Genomic DNA, 18,642 nt, shown 5'->3' on the forward strand with positions numbered 1-18,642 from the left:
ATGTCTGGGGTGCCGCAGCCAAGATTGTGGATAGGGGATAAGATGTCTAGGGGCGGAGTACCCCTTTACCTTTTTCTCTACACAGGTTTTGATAAATCTCCCCCCTTGTGTTTGACTATATATTTGTTTTTCTATTTCAGGACTGACTTCCAGAAGACATTAGACATAAGTAAGGGGCTGGTTCATATGGACATCAAACCTGAAAACATTCTAGACTTCCACAAGGACTGCCACCTCATCAAAATGACAGACTTTGGCCTTTTAGGATGGACTCCCAGAAGACGTTATGGGGCCCAATGTAGCCATGTGCTTTACTTTGTTTCTTGTACCTTTTTTTTTTTTTTTTTTTTTTTTTTTTTTTTTTTTTTTTTTTACATCCAAAAGATTCCAAGAGAGAAAATGAAAGGAGACCAGAGTCAGGCACGCTCTTGTCTCGGGAGAGATTGAGGAGCCGGGCGAAGCACCAACCTGGCAGTGGTGACCGGGGAAGTGAATGTAGCACATGCCCAAAGCCCCCGCAATTCAAGTCTATGGGAGGGGGCGTGACGCCTGTCACGCCCCCTCCCATAGACTTGCATTGAGGGGGCGGGGCATGATGTCATGAGCGCCCGGCTTCAGCATTCGGAACAGTTTGTTCCAAACGCTGAGCAGCAGAGTACCCCTCTTTAAAAGCAAACAAAACAAGCGATTTGGTGAGTGTAATAGAGCGTGTGAGAAGTGTGGGGACTTTAGGTTCAGGGAGTTTAAAGAAGAGCCAAGTGTATTAATAGTAATACTTACTGTCCCATTCAGTCTAGCTGTGTTATCCCCGATACGAAGACGTACGCCATGTTTGACGATGCGATCCAGTGTACATCTTGATCGATCTATGCAATCTTTGAACAGCAGTTTGAGGGCACATATTGCTGTGTGAGATGTGTGCAAGTGGCAACTCAATGAGCCAGCAGTCTCTGGGGAAGGGGTGGACAGTAGTATGGAGGTACAGGTGAAGGAGGCAGCTAGGTTTATAGGAGTTAAGGCAGGATTGAGAGACAAGGATCAAGGAGGCTAGTCCTAATCTAGCAGACCCCAAAATCTGTTATATGTGGACATTAGGTTTCAGGAACCGCATATCCCATGCAGGAGAAGATGGATGACATGAGGAATACAAGAAATAGTAAAATTCCTGGCAAGACTTAGCTTGCTAGTGATAGAGAAATCTCTCAGGTATTGATCTAATTTCAGGCTCCCAATCAATAAGACCGGTCTGGAGTTACGCTGAATGACCTCACATACACATGGGTGTAAATCAACAATGCTATCAGACCTGTATTGTTATAGGATAAAAGGCAGGTTGGTAGTAGGGCTTTTCATCCCAGGGGGAAGCAACTGCTTGTTAATATTAGCTGTTTGCTGAGAACAAGTAGTGGAGACGAATAAGAACCCTGACACTGACCTTTTTTATTTTTTATACACACATGAATTATAATTCCATTGTATCATTGTGTCCGTGCATAAATATAACTTGACAAAGGTCTGAGAATAAAATGTTGTTTCTGTATGCAATTACACTATATGTAGACAGTTTGTTGAAGCTGAATAAAATTTATTTGTGTGAAACTCCTACCTACATGTGAGTGTTTAACCTCTTAAGGGCACAGGGCATACCTGTACGCCCTGCGCCAGGTCCCGGTTTATAATACCTGGTCGGTTCCGGCGGCTAATGACAGCCGGGACCCTGGGCTAATAGAGTCCAGCACCGATCGTAGTGCCGTGCGCTATTAACCCTTTAGACACAAAGTTCAAAGTTGATCGTCGCGTCTAAAATGAAAGTGAGAGCTTCCCGGCAGCTCAGTCGGGCTGATCGGGACCATCGCGGTGAAATCTCAATGTCCCGATCAGCTAGAACGGGAGCGGAGGTCCCCTTATCTGCGTCCGATCGGCAATTGATTGCTCAAAGCCTGAAATCCAGGCATGAGCAATCGACCGCCGATAACACTGATCTTTGCCGTGCCAATGCATGGCAATGATCTGTGTATGACATCGATATGGTCTGTATGCTGGGCCCCTCATTGTGGGTGGTGTGGAATCCCCATATGAACCCTGGATGGGATCTCTAATAGGGCTCACATCTTCCAGATTTTTAACCCCTTCCCGCAGAATGACTTATATAAACGTCCGGTTATGCTGGTAGTTCACGCATCCTTACGTTTATATAAGTCATTCAGTTAAACCCAGTGATGCGCGGCATCGCACAGGTTAACAGGCAGAAGTCCTGCTGTTACCGGTGGGAGACAATTTCTGCAAGCCCCCCCCCCCCCCCCAGGACAATCTGTGAATGGTCAGGGATCACTGTGATTGGTCCCCCGCTCTGCCCGCCCCTAGAAGTCTGGGCAGAGCGGGGAAAGATGACCATTCAAGGCCCCCAGTGCCAGAGGCAGCAAAAAAAACCAAAACATCATTGAACCTCCACCATATTTTACTGTAGGTATTGTGTTCTTTTCTTTTTAGGCCTCATTCAGTTTTCGGTAAACAGTAGAATGATGTGCTTTACCAAAAAGCTCTATCTGGGTCTCATCTGTTCACAAGAAATTTTCCCAGAAGGATTTTTGCTTACTCAAGTTCATTTTGGCAAAATTTAGTCTTGCTTTTTTTATGTCTCTATGTCAGCAGTGGGGTCCTCCTGGGTCTCCTGCTATAGCCTTTAATTTCATTTAAATGTCGACGGATAGTTCACGCTGACACCGATGCTCCCGGAGCCTGCAGGACAACTTGAATATCTTTGGAACTTGGATAATACAAGATAGATGACGGCAATCAGGCACTGCAACCGTCTACGACCACAGCCGCAGGGAAATCCCGGTAGACAAGGTAGGGGTGCAAGCTTTAAAAGGAGCAATGCAGCAAAAGGCAAAATGAAGACGTAGAAAAAAAGCTGCACTCATCCACTCAGATGCCAAAAATGTCTTTATTTTGAGTGTCCAAAACAGCAATGGCAGTATATAGCTGGAAGTACGGAGAGCGAGAGCCGCAGCTCTCAGGTGCGGGAGGCATACCACTTGACAACTAGTTTCGCGTCGGAAGTGACGCTTCTTCTGGTCGTAGGTACCAAACGACCAGAAGGACTAGAAGGTACCTACGACCAGAAGAAGCGTCACTTCCGACGCCAAACTAGTTGTCAAGTGGTACGCCTCCCGCACCTGAGAGCTGCGGCTCTCGCTCCCCGTACTTCCAGCTATATACTGCCATTGATGTTTTGGACACTGAAAATAGACATTCTTGGCATCTATCTTTATCTTTGGAACTTGTTTGGGGCTGCTTATCCACCATCCGCACTATCCTGCGTTGACACCTTTCATCAATTTTTCTCTTCCGTCCACGCCCAGGGAGATTAGCTACAGTGCCATTGGTTGCAAACTTGTTGATAATGTTGCGCACTGTGGACAAAGGCAAATCTAGATCTCTGGAGATGGACTTGTAACCTTAAGATTGTTGTTATTTTTCCACAATTTTGTTCTCAAGTCCTTAGACAGTTCTCCTCTCCTCTTTCTGTTGTCCATGCTTAGTGTGGTGCACAAAGACTAAGGGAACTTCTCTCCTTTTTATCTGCTTTCAGGTGTGATTTTTATATTGCCCACACCTGTTACTTGCACCAGGTGAGTTTAAAGGAGCATCACATACTTGAAACAATCTTATTTTTCCACAATTTTGAAAGGGTGCCAATAATTTTGTCCAGTTTGTACATTTTTGGAGTTTGGAATTTGCTTTTTTTTCCCCTCCCTTTTTTGGTTTCGTTCCAATACACATATGTATAGCAAAACATGTGTTACTGCAATCCTTTTCTGTGAGAAATACTTCAGTTACTTCAAAATTTTATGGGTGCCAACATTTAAGGCCATGACTGTAGGAACAAAAAAAAGAGGAAAAGACATAATAGGACACACAGCAGCACCTGGGACGGTTTCTCAGGGCCTTCATCTTGGCATGCGCCCCCCCTTGGGGCAGGTGGAGACGTCTTACTACCCCATGACATCTTCTGGTGTCTTCTGTTCCCATCAACCGCCGTTAATTCCTGTCCCCAGGAGCTTTGATGATCTTTCGTTGTCAATCAAGTAGACCCCCATGGTATGGACTTCTTAACCAGTGGGAATAAATGGCCTCCCCAGGACAGCGTAAGACCCCCCCCCCCCCCCCCCCCCCGCCCTTGACAGAACACTGTGTAAGTTCCCCTGCAGATGGCGGTTTGCAGTACCCATCTACAGGAAAATTACCAGTGACCGCACTCATATAATGAGAGGTGTGATCTCCACCAGTATGTCAACAACAGTAACATATTTTGGCTTTGTTGCCTCCAGCTTTTGTAAAATGACATTACCTAGTATTGGCATGCTGAGAGTTGTAGTTTTGCAACAGCTGGAGGCACTCTGTATGGGAAACACTGGCTTAGCCTATTACCCAGTGTCTGGGCAACTATGGAATAATTGCTGCAAAACTACAACTCCCAGCATGCCTGGAAAGCCTTTGGCTGTGCAGAAATGCTGGGAGTTGTAGTTTTGCAAACACAATGATCACATACTAACCCTGATTAATGAAGGTATGTACTGAGATTAGCTAGTGTTTCCCATACAGTGTGCCTCCAGCTGTTGCAAAACTACAGCTCTTAGCATGCCAATACTGGGAGTTGTAATTTTACAACAGCTGAAGGCACAATGTATGGGAAACACTGACATGGGATGATGCAGGTAGTAGGTAGGAACCCCTAGCTAACTTTTTATTAAACAATCTACCTAAAGTGAAAGGAAAATCTGTTCAACACTGTCTGTCCCTGCTGATCAGCTGAATACAACACCCCCTCAATGCAAGTCTATGGGAGGGGCTTGACAGCCGTCACGCCCCCTCCCATAGACTTGCATTGAGGGGGTGGGGCGTAACGTCATGAGGGGGGTGGCGCTCCCGACGCGTCACGAGATCCCGACACCGGCTCTAAGGATTCGGAACATTTTGTTCCAAACGTTGAGCAGCAGAGTGCCCCTTTAATGGTTACAAGGGCTCAAATGTGGTGATTGGTTACCTTTAAAAACAAGAAAAACAAAAACATATTTGGTTTTTCCGCATGCGGAAATGTCCTAAAAATGAAAATATAATGGTTATGATCCGTATGGTGAACGGCATAAAACGGCATAAACTGGTGCACGGCATAAAAAAAAGAAAAAAAAAATGTCAAAATTTCTGATTTTTGGTCACATCATATGTCAGTTTTTTTTTTCAATAAAAAGCAAAAAAAGTTCCCTAAAAAACAGATTACAGCGCAAAAAATGAGCCCCCATCGCCGTATACGGAAAAATAAGAGTCGGAATAGTACCTGAAACGCGTCATTTACGTTCCACCTTTTGTTCCTGTGTTTGTCGATTTGAAAATAAAGTCCTAGGGATCTGAAGTAACATTTGCCAAGCTGGACCCTTCGTTCCTTTCATGAATATTGGTGCCGTCCTGCATTTATTTGCGCTGCGGCTCCCTTGTGGTGAATGAGCTGGAGTGCTTTCTCCATGTATCAATACATTTTATGGTAAAATGAAAAGTGTAATTACAAAGTAAAATTGGTCACACAAAAAACAAGCCCTCATATAGGTTTGTGGATGGAAAAATCAGGCCTTTAAAGGCGAGGAGAAAAAAATAAAAATGCAAAAATGAAAATTGTCTGTGTCCTAAGGGCACAATGAGCTATGTTCTTAAATGGGGTGGAATGTTTTTTATTTACTTTTTTTTTTTTTTTTTTAAATCAACTGGTGCCAAAAAGTTAAACAGATTTGTAAATTACTTCAGTTTAAAAAATCTTAATCCTTCCAGTACTTATCAGCTGCTGTATGCTCCAGAGGAAGTTGTGTAGTTCTTTCCAGTCTGACCACAGTGCTCTGTGCTGACACCTCTGTTCATGTCAGGAACTGTCCAGAGCAGGAGAGGTTCACTATAGGTATCTGTTCCTGCTCTGCACAGTTCCTGACATGGACAGAGGTGTCAGCAGAGAGCACTGTGGTCAGGCTGGAAAGGACTACACAACTTCCTGTGAAGCATACAGCAGCTGATAAGTACTGAAAGGATTAAGATTTTTATATAGAAGTCATTTACAAATCTGTATAACTTTCTGGCACCAGTTGATTAGAAAACAAATTGTTTTCCACTGGAGTACTCCTTTAAGGGGTTAAGGAATGTATTAGCATATTACTCTTAGTCACATCTGAATATATAAACAAGAGCCTTTATGAACATATATACATGGTAATTGATATACATACAGCCTTCTCTATAGAGCTAGGCTCAGGAGTCAGTATTAGAGATGAGCGAATTTACAGTAAATTCGATACTTCACGAACTTCTTGGCTCGGTAGTTGATGACTTTTCCTGCATAAATTAGTTCAGCTTTCCGGTGCTCCCGTGGGCTGGAAAAGGTGGATACAGTCCTACGAGACTCTTTCCTAGGAATGTATCCACCTTTTCTAGCCCACCGGAGCACCTGAAGGCTGAACTAATTTACGCAGGATAAGCCATCAACTGCCGAGCCGAGAAGTTTGTGACGAATCGAATTTACTGTAAGTTCGCTCATCTCTAGTCAGTATAGAAGAGAGGGTTCCCTCCAGAGACAATAGAAGCAGGATCGGGAGTTATCATGTTAATGAGAGGTAGTAAAGAAGGGAAACTTCCTGCCACCCCCTGTGAACCCCATCCTGCCCCGCCCCAGAGGACCCTCCATTGTGCTGATAATGGGATGATGTCAGCAGAAGAAAAGGCTGAAAGTTGTTCCATTATTATTAAAGTGAAACTGAAACATGGATCAACCACTCTAACCTGAATACACAAGTGGTTAGTGTTTGTGAAAAGATGTACTACTTACAAGAATCTGTTCTGTGCAGACCTTGCAGAGATGTAGCCTAAATTCCTTGTATGCTATTATAGGCTTAACTGCAACCAGTGGCGTCTTCTGAGGCTAACCAACTATGAATCGTTCCCAGGGTCCCGTCTGCGCTGCCCCCTCTCATCCATATGCAAGTTAGATTTTGTGCTCGAAAGAGTGATGACATTACAAAGTAAAATTGGTCCTGCATGTGGAAAAATAAAAGGAGCAAGGAGGAAAAAAAAATTCAAAAAATGTGTCCTTAAAGGGGTACTCCGCAGGAAAACATATAGCGGCTGATAAGTACTGGAAGGATTAATATTTTTAAATTGAAGTAATTTACAAATTTGTTTAACTTTCTGGCACCAGTTGATTTAATTTTTTTTTCCCAGTGGAATACCCCTTTTAACCCCTTAACGACGCAGGACGTATATTTACGTCCTGCGCCGGCTCCCCCGATATGAAGCGGGATCGCGCCGCGATCCCGCATCATATCGCGTCGGTCCCGGCGCTAATCAACGGCCGGGACCCGCGGCTAATGCCACACATCGCCGATCGCGGCGATGTGCGGTATTAACCCTTTAGAAGCGGCGGTCAAAGCTGACCGCCGCTTCTAAAGTGAAAGTGAAAGTGACCCGGCTGCTCAGTCGGGCTGTTCGGGACCGCCGCGGTGAAATCGCGGCGTCCCGAACAGCTGATCGGACACCGGGAGGGCTCTTACCTGCCTCCCCGGTGTCCGATCGACGAATGACTGCTCCGTGCCTGAGATCCAGGCAGGAGCAGTCAAGCGCCGATAATGCTGATCACAGGCGTGTTAATGCACGCCAGTGATCAGCATTAGAGATCAGTGTGTGCAGTGTTATAGGTCCCTATGGGACCTATAACACTGCAAAAAAAATGTAAAAAAAAAGTGTTAATAAAGGTCATTTAACCCCTTCCCTAATAAAAGTTTGAATCACCCCCCTTTTCCCATAAAAAAAATAAAACAGTGTAAAAAAAATAAAAAATAAACATATGTGGTATCGCCGCGTGCGTAAATGTCCGAACTATAAAAATATATAATTAATTAAGCCGTACGGTCAATGGCGTACGCGCAAAAAAATTCCAAAGTCCAAAAAAGCGTATTTTGGTCACTTTTTATATCATTAAAAAATGAATAAAAAGTGATCAAAAAGTCTGATCAAAACAAAAATCATACCGATAAAAACTTCAGATCACGGCGCAAAAAATGAGTCCTCATACCACCCCATACGTGGAAAAATAAAAAAGTTATAGGGGTCGGAAGATGACATTTTTAAACATATAAATTTTCCTGCATGTAGTTATGATTTTTTCCAGAAGTGCGACAAAATCAAACCTATATAAGTAGGGTATCATTTTAACCGTATGGACCTACAGAATAAAGATAAGGTGTAATTTTTACCGAAATATGCACTGCGTAGAAACGAAAGCCCCCAAAAGTTACAAAATGGCGTTTTTTTTTCGATTTTGTCGCACAATGATTTTTTTTTCCGTTTCGCCGTGCATTTTTGGGTAAAATGACTAATGTCACTGCAAAGTAGAATTGGCGACGCAAAAAATAAGCCATAATATGGATTTTTAGGTGGAAAATTGAAAGGGTTATGATTTTTAAAAGGTAAGGAGGAAAAAACGAAAGTGCAAAAACGGAAAAACCCTGAGTCCTTAAGGGGTTAAAGGGGAACTCCAGGGGAAAACAAATGGGAAACAAATGTTTTCAAATCAACTGGTGCCAGAAATCTAAACATATTTGTAAATTACTTCTATTAAAAAATCTTAATATTTCTAGTACCTATCAGCTGCTGTATGCTCCAGAGGAAGTTGTATAATTATTTCCAGCCTGACCACAGTGCTCTCTGCTGACACTTCTGTCCCTGTCAGAAACTGTCAAGAGTAAAAGCAAATCCCCATAGAAAACCTTTCCTGCTCTAGACAGTTCCTGATACAGACAGGTGTCAGTAGAGAGCACTGTGGTCACACTGGAAAGAACTACACAACTTCCTCTTTAGTTTATCTTTAGTATACAGAAGCTGATAAATACTGGAAGGATTAAGATTTTTAAATAGAAGTCATTTACAAATTTGTATAACTTTCTGGCACCAGTTGATTTAACAACATTTTTTTCCACCTGAGTTCACCTTTAAGGGGTTATCTTTACTTCTACTACAAAGACAAAAAAAGCTTTATAATGTGTACGTTTATACTAAAATGTAGGCAAAGATGTAGAAGCTTTATATATATGGATATACCTTATGGATATACAAAATAATGTAGCAGAATATTGGGTTGGATGATAATTTGGGGTGAATATCGTCCCCATGGCCATCCCAGGAGATTGTATAATATATTGGTTATTATAATAGACCTCCCCAGATCTGATTGTGGACAAAAGTTAAGGAGTACTACAGGGGGCGTCTCCCGAAATTAGATTCTTTGTTCCAGGTGGGCAGTGCCCCCAGAGGTCCATTCTGTGCTTCCCCCATTGTTCATTTCTTTTGATTGGATTAGCAAGTGTATAGAAGTTCAATCATTTGCATATTAAATCCCCCCACCCAGGCAGAAAATTACACAATGTCAATAGATAAATAAGCCTGATTCTCTTGCATAGTATTTGTAAAAATATGGAATATTTCATTAAAATAAACTTGAGGTGATCATCATCAATAAAATATACATTGCGATCCTTTTTATAATGTAATTTAATAATTGTATGACATACAACAGCAACTATTTATATCTGTTAACATATATATTTTTTCCCTTTCCCTCTTTTATAAGACAGATGTTAAAGGGGTACTCCGCCCCCTAGACATCTTATCACTCTGCGGCACCCCAGACATCTGTTGCACGGAGCAAACTTCGCTCTGTGACGGATGACTGCCGTTGTTGGGTGGAGGCTCATGACATCACTGTCACACCCCGCTCGTGACATCACGGCCACACACCCTCATTGCAAGTCTATGGAAGAGGCTGTGATGTCATGAGTGGGGAGCGGCCATGACGTCACGAGCTTTTGGCGCTTCACCCGAAGCTCTAAATGAATGCAGGGTGCAGCAGGGAGATCACTTGACATCCAACATGCCGAATCTTTCTCTACGTTGACGTCTACCTACAAGTGGACATTTGGGAGACCACCATAAACATTGGATAGTTGTCTGATACCACTGAAATCACCAGGTTTAGTCAACACAATGGGGGAGATTTATCAAAACCTGTCCAGAAGAAAGGTTGCTGAGTTGCCCATAGCAACCAATCTGATCGCTGCTTTCATTTTTGAACAGGCCTCTGTTTATAATATTATATTATAATGTCTATCTTCATCCTTTTTTCCCATGAAAGAATAACATTTTCTTGTAGTCAAAATGTATTTAAAAAATATAAAGAGGAAAAGAAGGATATAGAAAGTATAGTAATAGAGAGGAGTCAACCTGAGATGGAATCTCATAAGGCCTTGGGGTCCAGTGTATTATCAGGGGCCCCTCAGGGTCTTTTGGTCCTTTACTGGAGCCTATAACATCCTGTACAGGGAAGGACACAGACAGCTGAGGGCCCCTGTATAGGAACACTATATGGGCCCAATCACCCTATAAGAACTCAGCATAAAGCCCCCTATTATGTATATATAGAGTGGGGTATGTCTAGGACTCAGTCCCCACACGTGACACCTCCTTGGCCTTCAGTCTGTAGAACGCCATTGAAATGTAAATTCACTCAATCCACTTAAAACCTGTCTATCGACTCTCAGCCAATCAGGGAGCTCATTGACCCTTTTTCTTCCTTTCCCCCATATAAAGCCATCCCCCACCTCCTCTGGTCAGTCACTTCCTCTGCTTCCAGAGACGACTTCTACCTCCCCGAGACTTTGGTCTTGGCCAAGATTTTTCGAGGCATTCTTAACTGAATATTAACTTTTTCCAAGGTAAGTTTCTAAAATGTTGTTTTGTCTTCTGGTCATTAACATTATCTTTATTTTCTTTCCATTATCATTTGCCTATATAGAGTGAAAAAAAAAGTATTTGACCCCCCCGCCCCTGATGATTTTGTATATTTGCCCACTGACAAATGATTGGTCTATAATTTTGATGGTTGGTTTATTTAAAATGTGAGAGACAGAATAACAACAAATATCCGTCAGCTATAAATTAATTTGTATTTTGATCAGTGAAATAAGTATTTGACCCCTTTGCAAAACATGACTTAGTCCTTGGTGGCAAAACCCTGTTTAGGGTGCACACGGTATCATCTTTATATGCAAAAAGATATATAAGATTTTGCACGCTTAATACTACCTGCTTGTATATACTACTGAATACTATCCCACGGATTCTACCTGCTAATATATTGACACATGTTGCTTTCTTAAAGGAGTACTCCGGCGCTAAGACATCTTATCCCCTATCCAAAGGATAGGGGATAAGATGAAAGATCGCGGGGGTCCCGCCGCTGGGGACCCCCAGTGATCTTTCACGCAGCACCCCGTTACCATCAGTCCCCGGAGCATGTTCGCTCCGGGTCTGATGACTGCCGATCACGGGGCCGGAGCATTGTGATGTCACAGCTCCGCCCCCGTGTGACGTCACACTACGCCCCCTCAATGCAAGCCTATGGGAGGGGGCGTGACAGCTGTCACGCCCCCTCCCATAGGCTTGCATTGAGGGGGCAGAGCGTGACATCACACGGGGGCGGGGCCGTGACGTCACAATGCTCCGGCCCCGTGACTGGCAGTCCTCAGACCCGGAGCGAACATGGGACTGATGGTAACGGGGTGCTGCGTTAAAGATCATGGGGGTCCCCAGCGGTGGGACCCCTGCAATCAGGCATCTTATCCCCTATCCTTTGGATAGGGGATAAGATGTCTTAGCGCCGGAGTACCCCTTTAACCATTAATCTTTGTATGTATGGTTATTATTATTATATTCTGTTATCCGATAGCTGTAATTTGTTATTTGATAGGACAACCTCTTTGCAGACCAATTGTACCTTCACACAACACCTTATCTCTGTAACCTTAACCTAGCATAGGGACACTAAGGAGGTTCCGATGTAGGCCCAGGTCACAAGGACAGGGGACCTACAGAACACAGGTAGGTTATTCAGACTAGGGTAAGAGCAGGTTCCCGTACCTATCCTTCCCATTATTGTGGCTGCTCTCGAGAAATATCTACATACAGTGTATATACTAATTCTATGTCTTGAACTTATACTAACCATGTTTGTGAACATTTAATAAACATTATAATGGAAAATGTTTTTCTTGATTTCTCAAAACCCTGTTTAGCAGTCAGATTTAATTTTAGAGCTGAGGAACGTGCTCGTGTTTAGCAGTCAAAGGTCAGACGTTTCTTGTTGTCTTTACAAAGTTTGCACCCTTCCCAGGAGAGACTTTGTCCCAGTCCTCTTTGTAGATCCTCTCCAAGTCATTGGGATTTTGAGGCTGACTTTGGTAACTCAAACCAATGGGATTAAGGTCTGGCTAGGCCACTCACGGACCTTGATGTGATTCTTCTTAAGCCGCTCGATTGTTGCCTTAGCCTTGTGTTTAAGGTCATTGTCATGTCTCTGCCCTTGGGTTTTTCCACCCCACGTAAATTATCTTCCACATTAAATGTCGGTGTCCAGGGTTCTGAACATTCTTCTAGTTTACCCAAATCCTTTTCCACTTGGCGTATCCCTCCCTCCAATATATTCGCAAAATATCGCAAATTCAAATATGGCCCCTGCCGTTCATCACAAATCAACAAAAAGACCAAGACCAGACCATCGAGACCTTCTGCAATATCACTGATAAAGATATTAAACTAAAGAGTCCAAGTTTAGATCCATGAGGTCCCCACTGGTGACAAGACCTTGCTCGGAATATTCTCCATTGACTACAACCCTCTGTTGTCTGTCTCTCAGCCACTGCCTAATCCACTCAACACTATGGGAGTCCAAGCTCAATGACTGTAGTTTATTGTTAAGTCTTCTATGTGGGACAGTGTCAGAAGCCTTACTATTATATCACTATACTGCTCCTCCTCCATCTATTATTATATCACTATACTGCTCCTCCTCCATCTATTATTATATCACTATACTGCTCCTCCTCCATCTATTATTATATCACTATACTGCTCCTCCTCCATCTATTATTATATCACTATACTGCTCCTCCGCCATCTATTATTATATCACTATACTGCCCCTCCGCCATCTATTATTATATCACTATACTGCACCTCCTCCATCTATTATTATATCACTATACTGCTCCTCCTCCATCTATTATTATATCACTATACTGCTCCTCCTCCATCTATTATTATATCACTATACTGCTCCTCCATCTATTATTATATCACTATACTGCTCCTCCTCCATCTATTATTATATCACTATACTGCTCCTCCATCTATTATTATATCACTATACTGCTCCTCCTCCATCTATTATTATATCACTATACTGCTCCTCCTCCATCTATTATTATATCACTATACTGCTCCTCCTCCATCTATTATTATATCACTATACTGCTCCTCCTCCATCTATTATTATATCACTATACTGCTCCTCCTCCATCTATTATTATATCACTATACTGCTCCTCCTCCATCTATTATTATATCACTATACTGCTCCTCCATCTATTATTATATCACTATACTGCTCCTCCATCTATTATTTTATCACTATACTGCTCCTCCATCTATTATTATATCACTTTACTGCTCCTCCATCTATTATTATATCACTATACTGCTCCTCCATCTATTATTATATCACTATACTGCTCCTCCATCTATTATTATATCACTATACTGCTCCTCCATCTATTATTATATCATTATACTGCTTCTCCATCTATTATTATATCACTATACTGCTCCTCCATCTATTATGATATCACTATACTGCTCCTCCTCCATCTATTATGATATCACTATACTGCTCCTCCTCCATCTATTATTATATCACTATACTGCTCCTCCATCTATTATTATATCATTATACTGCTTCTCCATCTATTATTATATCACTATACTGCTCCTCCATCTATTATGATATCACTATACTGCTCCTCCTCCATCTATTATGATATCACTATACTGCCCCTCCTCCATCTATTATTATATCACTATACTGCTCCTCCTCCATCTATTATTATATCACTATACTGCTCCTCCATCTATTATTATATCACTATACTGCTCCTCCTCCATCTATTATTATATCACTATACTGCTCCTCCATCTATTATTATATCACTATACTGCTCCTCCTCCATCTATTATATCACTATACTGCTCCTCCTCCATCTATTATTATACGACTATACTGCACCTCCTCCATCTATTATTATATCACTATACTGCACCTCCATCTATTATTATATCACTATACTGCACATCCTCCATCTATTATTATATCACTATACTGCTCCTCCATCTATTATTATATCACTATACTGCTCCTCCTCCATCTATTATATCACTATACTGCTCCTCCTCCATCTATTATTATATCACTATACTGCACCTCCTCCATCTATTATTATATCACTATACTGCTCCTCCATCTATTATTATATCACTATACTGCTCCACCTCCATCTATTATTATATCACTATACTGCTCCACCTCCATCTATTATTATATCACTATACTGCACCTCCTCCATCTATTATTATATTACTATACTGCTCCTCCTCCATCTATTATTATATCACTATACTGCTCCTCCATCTATTATTATATCACTATACTGCTCCTCCATCTATTATTATATCACTATACTGCACATCCTCCATCTATTATTATATCACTATACTGCTCCTCCTCCATCTATTATTATATCACTATACTGCTCCTCCATCTATTATTATATCACTATACTGCTCCTCCATCTATTATTATATCACTATACTGCACCTCCTCCATCTATTATTATATCACTATACTGCTCCTCCATCTATTATTATATCACTATACTGCACCTCCTCCATCTATTATTATATCACTATACTGCTCCTCCATCTATTATTATATAACTATACTGCTCCTCCTCCATCTATTATTATATCACTATACTGCTCCTCCTCCATCTATTATTATATCACTATACTGCTCCTCCTCCATCTATTATTATATCACTATACTGCTCCTCCTCCATCTATTATTATATCACTATACTGCTCCTCCTCCATCTATTATTATATCACTATACTGCTCCTCCTCCATCTATTATTATATCACTATACTGCACCTCCATCTATTATTATTTCACTATACTGCTCCTTCTCATCTATTATTATATCACTATACTGCTCCTCCATCTATTATTATATCACTATACTGCACCTCCTCCATCTATTATTATATCACTATACTGCACCTCCATCTATTATTATTTCACTATACTGCTCCTTCTCATCTATTATTATATCACTATACTGCTTCTCCTCCATCTATTATTATATCACTATACTGCTCCTCCTCCATCTATTATTATATCACTATACTGCTCCTCCTCCATATATTATTATATCACTATACTGCACCTCCATCTATTATTATATCACTATACTGCTCCTCCTCCATCTATTATTATATCACTAAACTGCACCTCCATCTATTATTATTTCATTATACTGCTCCTTCTCATCTATTATTATATCACTATACTGCTTCTCCATCTATTATTATATCACTATACTGCTCCTCCTCCATCTATTTTTATATCACTATTGTTACGCCTAGCGCTCCGGGTCCCCGCTCCTCCCCGGAGCGCTCACGGCGTCTTTCTCCCTGCAGCGCCCCGGTCAGTCCCGCTGACCGGGAGCGCTGCACTGTCATGGCCGTTGGGGATGCGATCCGCACAGCGGGACGCGCCCGCTCGCGAATCGCATCCCAGGTCACTTACCCGTCCCGGTCCCCTGCTGTCATGTGCTGGCGCGCGCGGCTCCGCTCTCTAGGGCGCGCGCGCGCCAGCTCTCTGAGACTTAAAGGGCCAGTGCACCAATGATTGGTGCCTGGCCCAATTAGCTTAATTGGCTTCCACCTGGTCCCTGACTATATCTAACCTCCTCCCATGCACTCCCTTGCCGGATCTTGTTGCCCTTGTGCCTAGTGAAAGCGTTTTGTGTGTCTAAAGCCTGTGTACCAGAACTTCTGCTATCCACCCTGACTACGAACCTTGCCGTCTGCCCCCGACCTTCTGCTACGTCCGACCTTGCTTCTGTCTACTCCCTTGTACCTCGCCTATCATCAGCAGTCAGAGAGGTGAGCCGTTGCTAGTGGATACGACCTGGTCACTACCGCCGCAGCAAGACCACCCCGCTTTGCGGCGGGCTCTGGTGAAAACCAGTAGTGTCTTAGAACCGGTCCACTAGTGCGGTCCTCGCCAATCCCTCTCTGGCACAGAGGATCCACTACCTGCCAGCCGGCATCGTGACAGTAGATCCGGCCATGGATCCCGCTGACGTCCCTCTGCCTTATATCTCTGATATCACCACGGTGGTCGCCCAGCAATCCCGACAGATCGCCCATCTAACCCACCAGCTGTCGGAAGTATTCACCATTGTGCAGCAACTTCAGTCGCAACTTCAGCAGCAATCATCTCCTCCGCCAGCTCCTGCACCCCTTCCGCAGCGAGTGGCCACTCCTAGCCTCCGCCTGTCCTTGCCGGACAAATTTAATGGGGACTCTAAGTTTTGCCGTGGCTTCCTTTCGCAATGTTCCCTGCACATGGAGATGATGTCGGACCAGTTTCCTACTGAAAGGTCTAAGGTGGCTTTCGTAGTCAGCCTTCTGTCTGGAAAAGCCCTGTCATGGGCCACACCGCTCTGGGACCGCAATGACCCCGTCACTACCTCTGTACACTCCTTCTTCTCGGAAATTCGAAGTGTCTTTGAGGAACCTGCCCGAGCCTCTTCTGCTGAAACTGCCCTGCTGAACCTGGTCCAGGGCAATTCTTCCGTTGGCGAGTACGCCATACAATTCCGTACTCTTGCTTCTGAACTATCCTGGAATAATGAGGCCCTCTGCGCGACCTTTAAAAAAGGCCTATCCAGCAACATTAAAGATGTTCTGGCCGCACGAGAAACTCCTGCTAACCTGCATGAACTCATTCATCTAGCCACTCGCATTGACATGCGTTTTTCTGAGAGACATCAAGAGCTCCGCCAGGAAAAAGACTTAGATCTCTGGACACCTCTCCCACAGTCTCCACTGCAATCTGCGCCTAGGCCTCCCGCCGAGGAAGCCATGCAAGTGGATCGGTCTCGCCTGACCCTGGAAGAGAGGAATCGCCGTAAGGAAGAGAATCTTTGTCTGTACTGTGCCAGTACCGAACATTTTTTGGTGGATTGCCCTATCCGTCCTCCACGTCTGGGAAACGCACGCTCGCACCCAGCTCTCGTGGGTGTGGCGTCTCTTGATGCTAAGTCGGCTTCTCCACGTCTCACGGTGCCTGTACGGATTTCTACTTCAGCCAGCTCTTCCCTCTCAGCCGTGGCCTGCCTGGACTCTGGTGCTTCTGGGAATTTTATTCGGGAGTCCTTGGTGAATAAATTCCGCATTCCGGTGACCCGTCTTGTCAAGCCACTCCACATTTCCGCGGTCAACGGAGCCAGGTTGGATTGCACCGTGCGTTACCGCACGGAGCCCCTCCTAATGTGCATCGGACCTCATCACGAGAAAATTGAATTTTTGGTCCTTCCCAATTGCACTTCCGAAATTCTCCTTGGACTACCCTGGCTTCTACACCATTCCCCAACCCTGGACTGGTCCACTGGGGAGATCAAGAGTTGGGGTCCCTCTTATTCCAAGGACTGCCTTAAACCAGTTCCCAGTACTCCCTGCCGTGACCCTGTGGTTCCTCCTGTATCCGGTCCCCCTAAGGTCGTTAGGGACTCTGCCTGCCACAGAAAATGCCTCTCCCCCCCTCCCAGTCCCTTCAGGCAAGCCTCTGTGTCCCCTCATGGCTCCCGTCCTTGTGTCACACTGCCCCGTGCCAGGCCTCGCCCTCTGCCCTCCCTCCCCATTCCCACTCCTGCTGTACTGCCTGCCGTTGAGGAAACCCTCCATTCTTTCCCGGTGTCCTCATCCCAGGGGAGGCAGTTACCGGACAAAGAGAAGGGGAGACCTAAGGGGGGGGGTACTGTTACGCCTAGCGCTCCGGGTCCCCGCTCCTCCCCGGAGCGCTCACGGCGTCTTTCTCCCTGCAGCGCCCCGGTCAGTCCCGCTGACCGGGAGCGCTGCACTGTCATGGCCGTTGGGGATGCGATCCGCACAGCGGGACGCGCCCGCTCGCGAATCGCATCCCAGGTCACTTACCCGTCCCGGTCCCCTGCTGTCATGTGCTGGCGCGCGCGGCTCCGCTCTCTAGGGCGCGCGCGCGCCAGCTCTCTGAGACTTAAAGGGCCAGTGCACCAATGATTGGTGCCTGGCCCAATTAGCTTAATTGGCTTCCACCTGGTCCCTGACTATATCTAACCTCCTCCCATGCACTCCCTTGCCGGATCTTGTTGCCCTTGTGCCTAGTGAAAGCGTTTTGTGTGTCTAAAGCCTGTGTACCAGAACTTCTGCTATCCACCCTGACTACGAACCTTGCCGTCTGCCCCCGACCTTCTGCTACGTCCGACCTTGCTTCTGTCTACTCCCTTGTACCTCGCCTATCATCAGCAGTCAGAGAGGTGAGCCGTTGCTAGTGGATACGACCTGGTCACTACCGCCGCAGCAAGACCACCCCGCTTTGCGGCGGGCTCTGGTGAAAA

At 44.3% G+C, this 18,642-nt stretch overlaps 1 long non-coding RNA gene across 3 annotated transcripts in view; it reads left to right on the top strand.

Annotated features, from left to right (window-relative positions):
• The window catches only part of LOC130296395 (uncharacterized), a 49,378-nt gene extending 49,011 nt beyond the window's left edge, over positions 1-367 (top strand). For all 3 annotated transcript variants that reach the window (XR_008849206.1, XR_008849202.1, XR_008849203.1), the window contains exon 3: positions 141-367. This is a non-coding gene — a long non-coding RNA (uncharacterized LOC130296395). The remainder of the gene's footprint in view (positions 1-140) is intronic.
• The last annotated feature ends 18,275 nt before the right edge of the window (positions 368-18,642 follow it).

This window comes from Hyla sarda, chromosome 1 (genome assembly GCF_029499605.1).
Source record: "Hyla sarda isolate aHylSar1 chromosome 1, aHylSar1.hap1, whole genome shotgun sequence".
Classification (NCBI taxonomy): Eukaryota; Metazoa; Chordata; class Amphibia; order Anura; family Hylidae; genus Hyla; species Hyla sarda.